Source organism: Ovis canadensis, chromosome 13 (genome assembly GCF_042477335.2).
Source record: "Ovis canadensis isolate MfBH-ARS-UI-01 breed Bighorn chromosome 13, ARS-UI_OviCan_v2, whole genome shotgun sequence".
NCBI lineage: Eukaryota > Metazoa > Chordata > Mammalia > Artiodactyla > Bovidae > Ovis > Ovis canadensis.
The window spans coordinates 23,492,270-23,505,261 of NC_091257.1; the positions used below are offsets into that span (position 1 = coordinate 23,492,270).

Genomic DNA, 12,992 nt, shown 5'->3' on the forward strand with positions numbered 1-12,992 from the left:
TAGATTAAGTTATCTTTTATTTACAGAAGAAGATTAAATAAATATGTACAGGTCTAAGGACTTCAGAATCCTCTTGCTAAAAGTGGTTTAGAAACTTGTCTTTGTAAGACAAGGGAGAGACCTCACAGGACCAATTTCTGAAATAACTGGATTTCACTAAATGGTGCTTCTAGTATTTTTTGTTAAACATATATTTAGAACTCTCTCCTGGTTCTTTCTTTTCTTTTTTTTTTTTTTTTCCTGGCTCTTGCATTCAGTGGTCCACAGCATCTGATGGATTCCTATTCAGTACTTTATGGCTTGCTTTTTCCTCTCATATCTTCAGCATGAATTTGTCCGTTTGTTTTTTTCAAATAGGGAGCTTTTCCTGCGGAAAGCCATAGAGGCAGCTTGGAATCCATGAGTAAAAAATCCGAGGCCAGAAAAACTGATGTGGTTTTATGTCCCATATCTTTTGTCTTTATTTTAGCTATTTAAATAGTGGAATACGACTATCCTAGAAAACATTCCCAAGCTCTAAACACCAAGGTAAAAGGACAAAAGTGAATAAAGGTTCCCCCAAGCAAAGCTGAAACTCATCTTTATACCCCTTAGGTGGTCTAATTCTCCAGGCTATAGTGTAAGAAAACTTAGTTAAGACAGCCTAATTAATAGGCTTAGGTTCTCTGAATCTAGCCTTTGTAGGTAGCTGGAGGAAATAAGAGGGGAATCAAGGGCCCTTGCCACAGTTAACCATCTGCCTGCAAGCATTCTGGCCTGGCTCTCAGGACGGTCAGTGAGGGGTGTGTTCGTGCAGCGGGAAACCTGGCCTTCGGAGAAGGCTGCAGCCAGGCCTCTCACAGTCCTGAAAAAACCAGCCCTGTGGGAGACCTCAGTGTTCACCCCATTCCCTCCTGACCACACCTCAGGTAGTTTGTAGGCCGTCCTCAGCCTTTACCTTCCATTAGTCTGGTTTTGATCACAAAGTAGGAAGAACAAGTATTTGAGTGAATGGGACAGGCTGACTGGTTCAGTGAGTCCTGAGAGCCTAGCATGATGATGGAATCATTTTGGTATTCAAACATTTTCCATTTAGTTGCTGTGCTATTTTCTGGGGCATTGGAGTCTTGCCCCTGCATCCTGCCCGCAGGCAACGGGAGATTAGATGGAGGACATGTGCGGGGATTTTAGGGATTAGATATTGAAGTAGTTACATCTCTTTTACTCATACGCCTTTAAGCAGAACACAGTCTCCTGACCACACATAACTGGAAGGGTGGCTTGAAAGTACCGTCTAGCTATATGCCCAAGAAGAAAAATAAATGGGCTTTGGTGAACCTATTTATGGAGAGCAGTTTGTTTTTTCGTATAGGATACATACTTTGTTTTTATGAGACAAATGTAGTCCTATCTCTCTGGAAAATTACGTTCAACTTTTACACTTTTGATCTTGGAATTTTTTAGTTGAAATTAGGTTTAGACATTTGGGATGGGACTGAGTATCTTTTGTGTAAGCCTGGATGTTGACTGTTGGCCGTCCATCCCCCTCACCTTGGGGTGCAGGGTACCGGATATGGAAACAGTACGATGTTGAATCTTACATCAGCCACTATTACGCTCACTGCCTTTTCAAGCTCCTGTAAGTGAAACTAAAGGAGTACCTCTTCCTGCAGCCTGCCCCATACCTGAGAGAAGTGGATCATTTTCAGATTCTATGAATTTTTAACACTTCTAATATAGTAGCTCATCACTAGATTTGTGTCTACAACCTTGTTACTGTATATTTAACTTTACTTTTCAAATTTCTGATTCTTTGCCTTTAAAGTAGCCTTACTACTTCTTCAGTATTATTAAATTAAAAAATAAGTTACACTGCTTTTTCTCTCAAATTTAATTGCATTTAATTCAATAGTATTAAATATCTACAAAATGTCAGTAACTGAGATAGCTGGGGATAGACTGCTTTTCTCTCTCAAATTTAATTGCACTTAATTCAATTGTATTAAATACCTACAAAATGTCACTTATTGAGATAGCTGGGGATATACAAGAGAAAAGGCCACCTACTGTGCCCTCAAGTTGCTGATAGACCAAGCAACAAGATACACATTCTGCTATGTGTAATGTGGAATTATTGTATAAACCAGAATATTGTGGGAACATAAAGCGACACTATTTTGTCCTGTAAACATTGTGAATGATTCTTAGAAGAGAAAACATTTGAACTAGGCATTTAAAAATAAGAGAGACTTTGTTTGGCAGAAAAGAAAATGGGAGGTGTAGATAGATATCCTTGATAGAGAGTACTTTGCAAAGAAACCTTGATGTGTTTAAGGGCTGGTGAGGATTTAGATGTGGCTAGATCAGACATGTGAAGAGAAAGAATGTGATGATCTGAGGTGGGGAGGGCAAATTGGAACCACATTTTTGTAGGGTCTTCTGTTCAATTCAGTTCAGTCGCTCAGTCGTGTCCGACTCTGAGACCACATGAATCGCAGCACGCCAGGCCTCCCTGCTCATCACCAACTCCCGGAGTTCACTCAAACTCAAGTCCATTGAGTCGGTGATGCCATCCAGCCATCTCATCCTCTGTCATCCCCATCTCCTCCTGCCCCCAATCCCTCCCAGCATCAGAGTCTTTTCCAATGAGTCAACTCTTCACACGAAGTGGCCAAATTACTGAAGTTTCAGCTTTAGCATCATTCCTTCCAAAGAAATCCCAGGGCTGATCTCCTTCAGAATGGACTGGTTGGATCTCCTTGCAGTCCAAAGGACTCTAAAAGGTCATAATTTGGAATTAAGGGTCTTGTAAGATATGGGGAATAGCAAATGTTACTTTGCATGTATGCTGTTTCAGTTGTGTCCTACTCTTTGTGACCCTGTGGACTATGGCCAGCCAGGCTCCTCTGTCCATGGGATTCTCCAGGCAAGAATACTGGAGTGGGTTGCCATGCCCTCCTCCCGGGGATCTTCTCAACCCAGGGATCGAACCCATCTCTTATGTCTCCTACATTGGCAGGCGGGTTCTTTACCACTTGCACCACCTGGGAATCCCCAAATCTTACTTTAATAGGGGACAACTGATATTGTTGTTGTTCAGTCTCTTAATCGTGTCTGACTGTTTGCAACCCAATGGACTGAAGCACACCAGACTTCCCTGTCCTTCACCATCTCCTGGAGTTTGCTCAAACTAATGTCCATTGAGTTGGTGATGCCATCCAACCATCTCATCCTGTCATCGCCTTCTCTTCCTGCCTTTAATCTTTCCCAGCATCATGGTCTTTTCCAATGGGTCAGCTGTTCACATCAGGTGACCAAAGTATTGGAGCTTCAGCTTCAGCATCGGTCCTTTTAATGAATATTCAGGATTGATTTCTTTAGGATTTATTGGTTTGATCTCCTTGCAGTTGAAGGGACTCTCAAGAGTCTTCTCCAACATCACAGTTCAAAAGTATCAATTCTTTGGCACCCAGCCTTCTTTATGGTCCAGGTCTCACATTTGTATGTTACTATTGGGAAAGGAGTACATCAAGGCTGTATATTGTCACCCTGCTTATTTAACATATTCAGAGTACATCAAGAGAAACACCGGGCTGGAAGAAGCACAAATTGGAATCAACATTGCCAGGAGCAATATCAATCACCTCAGATATGCAGATGACACCACCCTTATGGCAGAAAGTGAAGAGGAACTAAAAAGCCTCTTGATGAAAGTGAAAGAGGAGAGTGAAAAAGTTGGCTTAAAGCTCAACATTCAGAAAACGAAGATCATGGCATCCAGTCCCATCACTTCATGGGAAATAGATGGGGAAACAGTGGAAACAGTGGCTGACTTTATTTTGGGGGGCTCCAAAATCACTGCAGATGGTGTTTGCAGCCATGAAATTAAAAGATGCTTACTCCTTGGAAAGAAAATTATGACCAACATAGATAATATACTCAAAAGCAGAGACATTACTTTGCCAACAAAGGTTCATCTAGTCAAGGCTATGGTTTTTGCAGTGGTCATGTATGGATGTGAGAGTTGGACTGTGAAGAAAGCTGAGCACCGAAGAATTGATGCTTTTGAACTGTAGTGTGGGAGAAGACTCTTGAGAGTCCCTTGGACTGCAAGGAGATCCAGCCAGTCCGTTCTAAAGGAGATCAGTCCTGGGTTTTAGTTGGAAGGACTGATGCTAAAGCTGAAACTCCAAGACTTTGGCCACCTCATGCGAAGAGTTGGCTCATTGGAAAAGACTCTGATGGTGGGAGGGACTTGGGGCAGGAGGAGAAGAGGACGACAGAGGATGAGATGGCTGGATGGCCTCACTGACTCGATGGACATGAGTTTGAGTGAACTCCAGGAGTTGGTGATGGACAGGGAGGCCTGGCATGCTGCGATTAATGGGGTCGCAAACAGTCAGACACGACTGAGTGACTGAACTGAACTGAACTGATTGGGAAAACCATAGCTTTGACTACATGGACCTTTGTTGGCAAAGTAATGTTTCTGCTTTTTAACATGCTGTCTAGGTTGGTCACAGCTTCTTCTAGGGAGCGAGCATTCTTTAATTTCATGATTGCAGTCACTGTCCACAATGATTTTGGAGGCCAAGAAAATAAAGTCTGTCACTTTTTCCACTGTTTCATCATATGTTTGCCATGAAGTGATGGGACCAGATACCATGATCTTCTTTTTATGAATGTTGAGCTTTAAGTCAGCTTTTCACTCTCTTCTTTCAGCTTCACAAAGAGACTCTTTAGTTCCTCTTCACTTTCTACCATAAGGGTGGTATCATCTGCATATCTGAGGTTCTTGATATTTCTCCATGCAATCTTGATTCCAGTTTATGCTTCATCATGCCTGGCATTTCACATGATATACTCTGCATGTAAGTTAAATAAGTAGGATGACGATATACAGCCTTGACATACTTCTTTCCTAGTTGGGAACCAGTCTGATGTTCCATGTCCAGTTCTATTGCTTCTTCACTTGCAGGTGGGTTTCTCAGGAGGCAGGTAAGTGTGGCTGCTAAGTCACATCAGTCGTGTCCGACTCTGTGCAACCCCATAGACGGCAGCCCACCAGTGACCCCATCCCTGGGATTCTCCAGGCAAGAACATTGGAGTGGGTTGCCATTTCCTTCTCCAGTGCATGACAGTGAAAAGTGAAAGTGAAGTCGCTCAGTCATATCCAACTCTTAGCTACCCCATGGACTGCAGCCCAGCAGGCTCCTCCGTCCATGGGATTTGCCAGGCAAGAGTACTGGAGTGGGTTGCCAGTGCCTTCTCCGGGAGGCAGGTAAGGTGGTCTGGTATTCCCATATCTTTAGGAATTTCCCACAGTTCGTTGTGATCCATACAGCCAAAGGCTTGAACATAGTAAACTAAGCCGAAGTAGATGTCTTTCTGGAATCCACTTGCTTTTTCTATGATCCAATGGATGTTGGAAATTTGATCTCTGGATCCTCTTCCTTTTCTAAATCCAGCTTGTACATCTGGACATTCTCAGTTCATGTACTGCTAAAGCACAGCTTGAAGGATTTTGAGCTTTACCTTGCTAGTACGTGAAATGAGTACAATTGTGTTTGAACATTCTTTGGCAATTCCCCTCTTTGGGCTTGGAATGAGAAATGACCTTTTCCAGTCCTGTGGCCACTGCTGAGTTTTCCAAATTTGCTGGCATATCAAGGGCAGCAGTTTCATCACATCATCTTTTAGGATTTAAAGTAGTTCAGCTGGAATTCCATCACCTCCACTAGCTTTATTCATAGGGATGCTTCTTAAAGCCCACTTGACTTTGCACTCCAGGATATTACCACTGTGTTTCTCTCTCATACACATTTTTTCCCCCAAAGGGCTAGAAATGTAGCTCTCAAGTAATATGAGATCATATTTATATGGATCAAAAATGTATATACTTCCAGCTTCTGATAATGACAGAATAACCTGTATTGGACTAGCCATCCCACTAATAGTATATACAGATTTTTGGCAAAATAAAAAAGCAATGACAAAAAGTATTTACTGGCAGTAGAGAGCAACTAAAAGCAGTCAATCCTCTTAAAGGGAAAAACCACACTGAGTGAAATCTACAGTTAAATGGCTTTGACCTTGAGGGCTCTGTCTACCCAGCCTGGCAAATGGTTGTTGGGGCTCAGATTGAAAACAATAGGTTTATTGGCTTTAGGAATCATAGAACTGACTTTGGGGTTGTCAGAATGACTAGGAATTCTGATAAGGATCTCAGAACAGGGACAGTCACAGAGTGGGAACCACTGAATCTATAAATGAATACCTTTAATCTTTGGTTGAACTTTGACCTACGCTTGTACAGGGAGGTACTCCCTGGAGTCCAGGAAGGAAATCAAAGCTGGAAGGCTGAGGGTGCTGACTAGAGCGTTCATCATCTTCTCAGTGTAAGGATAGCCAGTTTAGAATTTTAATCCCCCCAGGTTAGAGGGAATTGCAAAACACCTTGGAATTTGCACTAAAACCCCTGAAGGTTCATGCTTTAGGAATAAAGACTATATCCTAGGACTAAGAGAAAAAATGACCAGCCTTAACAAAGCCTAGAGCTCAGTTTCCCTGTTACCTGGCAGTTAACTGCCTGCTGGGATAAACTTAAATACCATTTGGAGAAAGAAAATAAAATCTAAAGCCTCTCCAACATATTCACAGTATTCATATGCCATCAGTAATTCCTTCACCTGAAAAGAAATAAGAAAATGTGACCAAGAGTCATATGAAAATCAGCCAATAAAAACAGATTAATAGCTGACCCAGATATTGAAATTGGCATACAGGGACTCCGAAATTATGTGAAATCTGTTAATTCATTTTCCTTGGTGGCTAAGATGGTGAAGAATCTACCTGCAATGCACAAGACCCAGGTTCCATCCCTTGGTCAGGAAGGTCCCCTGGATAGAGGAATGGCTACCCACTCCAGTATTTTTGCCTGGAGAATTGCATGGACAGAGGAGCCTGGCAGGCTACAGTTGGACGTGGCTGAGTGAATAACACACAAAGCATAGCAATGGGTTAAAATATGGGAATTTTCAGGAGTGATATGAAAACTATAAAAAAAATGAAAATCACAAGAACTGAAAAAATAAAATATCTAACATTTCAAAAAATTGTATGGAACAAATAATACATTTAACACAACTCAGTAATAAAAAGATGATAAAAATTAGCAGAAGACATGGAAAGACACATCCAAAAAGAATATATATAAATGGCCAGTAAGAAGTTGGCAAGATACTTGATACCGTTAATCCCAGGGAAATGAAAATTGAAATCATGAGGTACCTCTTTATGTCTGTTAGGATTGCTAAAATGGAAATATCTGAAAACACCAAAGACTGCCAAAATTTGAACTCTCCTACATTGCTGAGGGTGTATGGAAACTGGTATAATCACTTGAGAAAATTATATATTAATTCTTTGTAAAGTAAAACATATACTAGGTCAGCAATTTTATTCACCAGTATTTGTCCAATGGAAATGAAAACATACAGGCACAAAACAAAGAGTTATTCATTATAGCCAAAAATATAAATACTATAATTCCTACTCACAGATGAATGGATTTAAAAAATATGTTATATTCAACAATGGGATATTACTCAGGAATGAAAAGGAATGAAATATTAATACATGCAACAACACAGATGAATCTAAAAAATATGCTGAGTGAAGGAAGCTAGCCCCCTCCACCATCTCTTATATGAAGATTATATATGACAAGACTTAGCTAAGGTGACTGAAGTTGGAACATGGGGTCCCTCTGGATGGTAAGAGGGGAATCCTATGGAAAAGATACAGAACTTTTCTAAGCTTTATTGGCATTATTGCTCCATAAGTGTATATACATTTGTTAAAACTCATCAAAACTCCACTTCACATCTGTGCATTTGATTGCATGTACGTTGTAATTCATAGAACTGATGAGAATTAAAAAGTAGCATAACATAGTGTTTCAATACGCCACATGCAAGAGCTGAGGTCAGGCCGCCTGGTTTCTAGTTCCAAAGGCAGTGAACTACAGCAGTTAATAACATGGCTGCTCCATCAGACAGAACTGGAGCATTGAATCACATCGCCAGTGTTTTGTGATTTTGTGAACGTAGGCAACTCACTAACCTCCTTTAAGCTCCCATTAAATGGAGATTATAAAATTAGTATGTACTTTATGCGTGTCCTTAGTATAGTGCCTGGCATGTGGATGCACTCAATACATTTAAGCTGTAGTAGTTATTATTAAATAGCTCTTCGGCTCGACTTTCATTTCCCTAATGCAGTCATGAATGCTGGTATAACCATGAAGATTTTGTGAATTAGATATTTACAAACTGCATTTTCTGCAGTCTAAATAATGCAGCAATATTTAACAGCATATGATTAAGTACACTATCAAATCCTATTTTAGTTATCCATTTCAAACTAAGTAACTAATGATCTCTTTGCCAAGAAAAAATATTCACATATTCACTTTAAAATACTTCTCTTGATGCTCTCGTAAAATATTTAAACATAGAGAAATTTGAACCTAATTTTTTTCTTAATAGTTTCACCTTCTCTTTCACATCCCATAATCACTTTTAATATTTTGGTATATACCTTTCTAGTACATGTGTACTATACATGTAAATGTGGGTGTGTATGTATGTGTGCTTGTATTACATTTGTAAACAAAATTGTGACTATACATAAAAAATAGATATGTTTTAAAATAGATACTATATGTTGTATATGTATCACATATTGTATCTATTTCTTAAAACTGGCATTTCACTTAGAAATATTTTCATATTTAGAACTGACTACTGTGTGGATCACAATAAACTGTGGAAAATTCTAAAAGAGATGGGAATACCAGACCACCTGACCTGCCTCTTGAGAAACCTATATGCAGGCCAGGAAGGAACAGTAAGAACTGGACATGGAACAACAGACTGGTTCCAAATAGGAAAAGGAGTACGTCAAGGCTGTATATTGTCACCCTGCTTATGTAACTTCTATGCAGAGTACATCATGAGAAATGCTGGGCTGGAAGAAGCACAAGCTGGAATCAAGATTGCCGGGAGAAATATCAATAACCTCAGATATGCAGATGACACCACCCTTATGGCAGAAAGTGAAGAGGAATTAAAAAGCCTTTTGATGAAAGTGAAAGAGGAGAGTGAAAAAGTTGGCGTAAAGCTCAACATTCAGAAAACTAGGATCATGGCATTCGGTCCCATCACTTCATGGGAAATAGATGGAGAAACAGTCGAAACAGTGGCAGACTTTATTTTTTTGGCTCCAGAATCACTGCAGATGGTGTTTGCAGCCATGAAATTAAAAGATATTTACACCTTGGAAGTGAAGTTATGACCAACCTAGATAGCATATTCAAAAGCAGAGACATTACTTTGCCGACTAAGGTCCATCTAGTCAAGGCTATGGTTGTTCTATGTATGGATGTGAGAGTTGGACTGTGAAGAAGGCTGAGTGCCGAAGAATTGATGCTTTTGAACTGTGGTGTTGGAGAAGACTCTTGAGAGTCCCTTGGACTGCAAGGAGATCCAACCAGTCCATTCTGAAGGAGATCAGTCCTGGGTGTTCATTGGAAGGACTAATGCTAAAGCTGAAACTCCAAGAATTTGGCCACCTCATGTGCAGGGTTGACTCATTGGAAAAGGCCCTGATGTTGGGAGGGATTGGGTGGGGGCAGGAGGAGAAGGGGATGACAGAGGATGAGATGTCTGGATGGCATCATCAACTCAGTGGAGCTGAGTTTGAGTGAACTCCGGGAGTTGGTGATGGACAGGGAGGCCCGGCATGCTGCGATTCATTGGGTACCAAAGAGTCGGACATGACTGAGTGACTGAAGTGAAGTGAACTGAACTTGCATATCAAGTTGACCTGTTCTTTTTAACAACTGTATAATAGTTCACAAAGTAAAATTGCTATGTGAAAGAGTGCACAAAACTTATGACCTTTTTTTTTTTTTGTAACAGAAAAAATTATATGTGTGAGTGTGTGTGAATAGCCAGTGAAAGAGCAACAAATATCAGACTGCTGAAGCGTTCTCTAGGTGGGAGGGTAAATAGTGGTATTCGTATTCTTCTTCCTTCTCTATGTTTTTCTTTTTGTATATAAGAATAATAGTTATTTAAAATTTACACAAAACTTCCACCTAAGGAGTTTAAGATAATATTAGTTACTACCATTAACGGGGCACATAATGTTATATTATTCAAATTCCATGCATAACTCTGTTAGACGCAGCCATTCTTGACCCTGATTGCTAAGGGAACTGGGGCTTGAGCAGCATATGGCTGGTAAAGGTAGAGTATGGATTTCAAGTAGGTTTGCTGAAACACTGTAGTATAGAGTTCATTTTGCTGTGAGGGTCTTTGAGGTTCAGGCTTATTCTCAGATTTTCCAGGTCTGCAAACAGTGATGTAGGAAAGCCCAGATGAGCTTCTTTCCCTAAGAGACTTGTTCAGCCAAAACATGTTTCCTTTTCAGTCAGTAGTAGCAAAAGCCACTTGTTCATTTAGACAAGTTACATACCCCTCAGTGAAAAATTTCCCATTCAATATCTAGTTTCCCATCAAAATAATGATAATAGTAAAGAATGATCAATTACATGGTGTGGTGGACTCTGAACTATTGCACTTGTGCGCTCAGTAGCTCGGTTGTATCCAACTCTTTGTGACCCATGACTGTATCCCTCCAGCCTCCCTTGGAAATGGAATTTTCCAGGAAAGAATACTGGAGTGGGTTGCCATTTCCTTCTTCAGTTATTCAGTTCAGTTCAGTCGCTCAGTCGTGTCTGACTCTTTGCGACCACATGAATTGCAGTGCGCCAGGCCTCCTTGTCCATCACCAACTCCTGGAGTTCACTCAGACTCACGTCCATCGAGTCCGTGATGCCATCCAGCCATCTCATCCTCTGTCGTCCCCTTCTTCTCCTGCCCCCAATCCCTCCCAGCATCAGGGTCTTTTCCAATGAGTCAACTCTTCGCATGAAGTGGCCAGAGTATTGGAGTTTCAGCTTTAGCATCAGTCCTTCCAAAGAACACCCAGGACTGATCTCCTTCAGAATGGACTGGTTGGATCTCCTTGCAGTCCAAGGGACTCTCAAGAGTCTTCTCCAACACTACAGTTCAAAAGCATTAATTCTTCGGTGCTCAGCTTTCTTCACAGTCCAACTCTCACGTCCATACATGACCACAGGAAAAACCATAGCCTTGACTAGATGGACCTTTGTTGGCAAAGTAATGTCTCTGCTTTTGAATATGCTATCTAGGTTGGTCATAACTTCACTTCCAAGGAGTAAATGTCTTATAATTTCATGGCTGCAGTCACCATCTGCAGTGATTTTGGAGCCCCCCAAAATAAAGTCTGACACTGTTTCCACTGTTTCCCCATCTATTTCCCATGAAGTGATGGGACCAGATGCCATGATTTTCATTTTCTGAATGTTGAGCTTTAAGCCAACTTTTTCGCTCTCCTCTTCCACTTTTATCAAGAGGCTTTTGAGTTCCTCTTCACTTTCTGCCATAAGGGTGGTGTCATCTGCATATCTGAGGTTATTGATATTTCTCCTGGCAATCTTGATTCCAGCTTGTGTTTCTTCCAGTCCAGCGTTTCTCATGATGTACTCTGCATATAAGTTAAATAAGCAGGGTGACAATAAGCAGGGTGACACACTCCTTTTCCTATTTGGAACCAGTCTGTTGTTCCATGTCCAGTTCTAACTGTTGCTTCCTGACCTGCATACAGATTTCTCAAGAGGCAGGTCAGGTGGTCTGGTATTCTCATCTCTTTCAGAATTTTCAAGTTTATTGTGATCCACAAAGTCAAAGGCTTTGGCATAGTCAATAAAGCAGAAATAGATGTTTTTCTGGATGTTTTTCGATGATCCAGCAGATGTTGGCAATTTGATCTCTGCTTCCTCTGCCTTTTCTAAAACCAGCTTGAACATCTGGAAGTTCATGGTTCATGTATTGCTGAAGCCTGGCTTGGAGAATTTTGAGCATTACTTTACTAGCATATGAGATGAGTGCAATTGTGCGGTAGTTTGAGCATTCTTTGGCATTGCCTTTCTTTGGGATTGGAATGAAAACTGACCTTTTCTAGTCCTGTGGCCACTGCTGAGTTTTCCAAATGCTGGCATTTTGAGTGCAGCACTTTCACAGCATCATCTTCCAGGATTCGGACCACTAATAATTATAATTATAATTATAATTCCTCTATAATTATAATTCCTGTTTGGTTTTCACAGCCCAGATAACTATTACTCTCTCTCTCTCATTCTCTTAACCCTTCGTTTTAGTCTTGCATTTCCTTTCTTTCCAAGGAACTCACTCAGTAACAACTAGATTATGCGTATTCAGTCTTAGCCCCCTACCTATTTGCTCGCCCCTAATCTGGTCAAATGAACCTTTAATTTCCAGTGGCATCAGATGTGTGTTTTCAGAAGGTCGTTCTCGTTGTGAAGGGCAGTGATGAAGCAGGGCGAGGTGAGATTCAGAGAGGTGGTGAGACCCGGGCTTGGGGAGGAGCAGGGCCTCTTCAGTGAGCAGAGCTGGAGCAAGAGCTTGCGGAGGTTCTTCTTTCCATGTCAAGAGAGCGAGGGCTGCTCCTCTAGGCACTTTTCCAGACGTGAGCCACTCTCGCCCGCCTTCTAACCCCTAGGTACCCTGCAGATACCTACTGTATCTGTGCCATGCCGTTGAGAGGGGAAGGAACTTAGAGGTCTGGGTCTTTCTTCCACAGCTTTACTGTCTCAGTTTTGCCGCAGTGGCAAATGTTCCCGAGTGCTTTTTTTTTCTCTTGCTTCTTGACCTTTCTTCTTCTATAACCTGTGGTGTACTGGAGGCAACACTTACCACCTTGGAGACAGGATCAGTAGCATTTCTTCAGAATCCTGTGTTTAGGTGACATGGAGTTGATAGCTTGAAATGGACATGGTGGGAGTAGTTACCCAGTTGACGCTGGAACAGACTACACATCCAGGCTGCAGTACGAGCTAAGGA

The 12,992-nt window shown here is 41.2% G+C and overlaps 1 protein-coding gene across 3 annotated transcripts in view; it reads left to right on the forward strand.

Annotated features, from left to right (window-relative positions):
* The window catches only part of MACROD2 (mono-ADP ribosylhydrolase 2), a 2,333,538-nt gene that overhangs the window by 767,852 nt on the left and 1,552,694 nt on the right, over positions 1-12,992 (forward strand). The window lies entirely within an intron of this gene.